The sequence below is a fragment of the Phoenix dactylifera genome, unplaced genomic scaffold (genome assembly GCF_009389715.1).
Source record: "Phoenix dactylifera cultivar Barhee BC4 unplaced genomic scaffold, palm_55x_up_171113_PBpolish2nd_filt_p 000644F, whole genome shotgun sequence".
Lineage (NCBI taxonomy): Eukaryota > Viridiplantae > Streptophyta > Magnoliopsida > Arecales > Arecaceae > Phoenix > Phoenix dactylifera.
The window spans coordinates 233,418-237,492 of NW_024068035.1; positions in this window are offsets into that span (position 1 = coordinate 233,418).

Consider the following 4,075-nt stretch of genomic DNA (forward strand, 5'->3'; position numbering starts at 1 on the left):
GGTTGTAAGTTTACATACCCCACTATTCATGTGCTTAACTGTAGGTGCTAAATCATCTTGTATCATGTTAGCAGAAGATAGGTGGGACGAAAACTCAAACTAGAACTGCTATCATATTCCTTAACTTAAAGCTATTGTCAAAGCAATTCCTAGTTTGTACAGCCAAAAAGATTAGATCTTGAGTTAAAAATTTGAAATTCCTTCTCTTTTTTTTAAAATTCTTTTTTTTGAAAAATCAAAAATATTCTCAATTTTAAATCTTTTTTTTTATTTTTATTTTAGGTAGAAAAATCAAAAATATTCTCACCCCCATACCTAAATCTAATATTGTCCTCAATGTTAAAAAAAAATTTAAAGCAGTAATAGGATAGAGGAGAAGTTACCTGATATGGGCGGGTAAAGTGACAATTAGGGCCAAAAACCTCCAAACCTGCATGTTAGTTATTTTGTTTTATTTAATTATTATTATTTTTATAATATTTACATGTTGGGTTGTCTTCCAAGAGCGCTAAGTTTTATGTCTTCAGCCAGACAAAATATGGATTCATTTTTTTTTTCAACCATTATCTAAGAATGGTTTTGGAAGAGTCCGAGGAAGAACAGTTGGCTGATGACGATCTATGCTTATGAGGGGAACAGAATTAGGGAGCGCATGCTCGACCCCTTCATCGAAATGGGCAAGGTAAGCCTCTAAAGGGTCCTTACTATAAGTTTGTAAGAAAGTCTCCTGAACCAGACTTTCATCATGTCAACTTCATTGATTTCTTCATCGCTTGGTGGTTGTTTACTTATGTTGAAGATATTAAGCTCGACTTTCATGTTGCCAAAAGATAACTTCAGCATGCCATTTCGATAATTGATCACAGCATTTGCTGTGGCTAAGAAAGGTCTTCCTAAAATTATAGGTGTGTGAATGTCTGGATGTATTACAGGTTCGGTCTCAAGGATAACGAAGTCCACAGGATAGTAAAACTCGTTTACCTTCACTATTACATCCTCTACAATCCCCTTGGGGTACTTCACTGTCCTATTTGCTAAGGAAAGGATAATATTTGTGGGCTTTAATTCTCCTAAACCTAACTTTTAGTATACATAGTAGGAAAGTAGGTTCACACTGGCTCCTAAATCTAATAGGGCTCTCTGGATGATCGTCTCTCCTATTTTTATTTCAATGGTGGGGCAACCAGGGTCTTTGAATTTCGGGGCAATCTGTTGTTGAATGAGAGATGAGGCTTGTGCAGCCATAACAGCTTGCCTAGGAATGCTGGTTTTTCTTTTGAACGTGGTGAGGTCTTTCAAAAATTTTGTATAGGAAGGAATTTGTCGTATGGCATCGAGAAAAGGTATATTTATTTGAACATTTTTAAAGACTTCCATTATTTCATCAAAGTTAGATTGTTTCTTGGAGTCCTGAAGTCTATTGGGAAAGGAAACCTTAGGTTTGTATGTTTCTATGGGTTCTTCCTTTTTGTCTGATTTATCCTGTTCTTGACCCCTCTTCTGAATATGGTTCTTATCGGATTCATTTTTATTTTCTTTTACATGTTCAGGAAGTTGGACTTTATTGTCCACTTGCTTGCCAGACCTTAAAGTGGTAATTGCCTGGACTTCATAGGTTGGATTTCCATTAGAATCGATTTGATACTGACCTCTCTGACCTTGATTTTGTTGTCTACTAGGGTTAGGCACTGGTTGACTAGGTAGTTCACCTTTCTTCTTTTCTCCTAGAGAGTTTGCTATTTGGCTTAGACTAACCTCAAGTTTTGCAATTGCTTGTGCATGAAATTGGTTAGTCTGGGCCTGGGCTGTATTGGTCTGTTTTTGTTGCTTGATAAAATCTTGTTGTTGTTTCATCATATTAGCCATCATGGTTTCTAATTGTGAAGGTTGCTGTGGGATAGGGGCATTATAAGGAGGTACAGATGGAACCAATGATTGGTTCATTTTTGATGGACCTATCTTGGAAAAGTTGTTCTGAAAACCTGGTGGACCACCTTGATGCTGAATAGGTTCATTCTGCTTGTATGAGAAATTTGGGTGGAACCTATTATTAGGATGGTAAACTGGGCTGAACGAGTTGGGAGTGGGCTTCTTAAAAGAACTATATGAATTTAGAGCATTTACTTGCTCGGCCTTTATGATGGGCAGATTAGGGTAGCACTCCACTAGACGCTCCGGACTGTTACACAAGACACACAAACTATATGTCTCGTGATCCACTTTCATGACGGAATTTGACTCTTTGTATGAACTCGAACTAGTGAAAACAGTGAAAGCATCAAACTTTTTACTTAAGTTGTTCATTCCAGTCACTAGATTGGACATGACATTTTTGAGTTTTGGATCTGTTTTCATTTCATAATTACCTAGTTTTCTAGATCCGAACTCATCTCTATTTACTTCCTCACCATAGCTACTCCAATTTTGGGCATTTTCAGCTAAGTCTACAAGAAATTCATAGGCTTGATCTGGGGTTTGGTTCATGAACCTACCCTTGTGCATGGACTCAATCATGTTCCTATGTGCTGGAGGTAATCCTTTGTAAAAGAAATGTACTAGATTAGCCTTATCAAGCCCATGGTGTAGGCACTTGACCAAAAGATCATGGAATCTTTTCCAGAGTTGGAAAAATTCCTCTTCAGATTTTTCTCTAAAAGTTCTGATGGCATCCTTAATTTTTTCAGTTTTTACCATGGGATAGAACTTAGCCATGAACTTCCTAGATAGTTGTTTCCATGATGTGATGGAATTTGAAGCAAGGGAATACAGCCATGCAGCAGCACGATCCTCTAAAGTCATGGAAAATAATCTTAATTTAATACCCTCTTCATCTAAGTTTTGATTTCTAAACGTTTGACAGATTGTCAAAAATTTGTTTAGATGAATGTAGGGTTATTCACTCTCGAACTCATGAAACTTGGGTAACATGTTTATTGTTGCAGCCCGAATCTCGAATTGGGCTGCATTATTAATTGATAATACTATGCAAGTAGGGAGACTAGCAGATGCGGGTGCAAACAACTCATTCAAAGTTCTGATATGTTCACCCATTGTAGAGATTGACGGTTGGTTTACAGTTCGTAGGTGATGAAAAATTCTGTCAATCTCAGGATCAAATGGGGTTAACTTATCCCTTAATGACCTTCTACCATGCATACATTATCAACACTTCATTATATTTGACTCCTACAATGAACGAAATCCTAAGAGAAGAGAAGGGCTAGACACAGATGACCACAACCAACACCACACAACAATTTGACCCTATTAGTCTTAGAATTAAGTGAGGTTTAGTAGCTTCTTAAATCTAGTTGAACAGAGATTTATCAGGTTAAAAAGTTTCTAAAATTCTCTCTAGATTAGACAGCTCCTAATCTCCCTTTCAGATTAAGCTTGAGCTTACCAGTTAAGCAATCTAGTAACCAGTGACCAGAAAAGTCCCGGGGTGTGTGGTGGTGCCAGAAGGGATATACCGATACCACAATACCCGTAACAGTTCTCACTGTTGTAAAACTTTCCTAGACATCACCAATTACTAAATCCTCACTGGAGTGGCTTTCAGTCGCTTCTTTCCAAGAGCCTAATTGAGCTCGAAAACCCTAAGGCCAACGTCTAATTTGATTTTAATTTAATTTGGCTTAGGATATGGATGCAAGGTGGTGATTTTTGGGCTAAGGACAGGTAATAACTTTCCGACCTTATCTTTTTAGTGGGTTTTGCCCTTAAATTCTTTTATGCAAATGCTTAATACTAAATGTAGCAAATATTCAATGATTTTTTAAAGTTTATGCAATGTCATTAGGTTGTACTGATTAAATGAGCAAGCAATTTTTTTTATATTTACTATTTTTTTATTTTTTTTAATTTTTTTTTAAATTTTTATATAGCAATAACTTGAATGTAAACTGTTGCGGGATTTTCACCCCGGCAACAGCCTTAGTCCCAACCGAGCCGAGCAGAAAGAGACCGCGTCCCCCACGAGGTATTGTCCGCTTTGGGCGCTCCGGTCCGCGCGTCCAGCACTGACGGAGGGAGACGTTTCCGGCCCGCGCGTCCAGCGCTGACGGAGGGATTG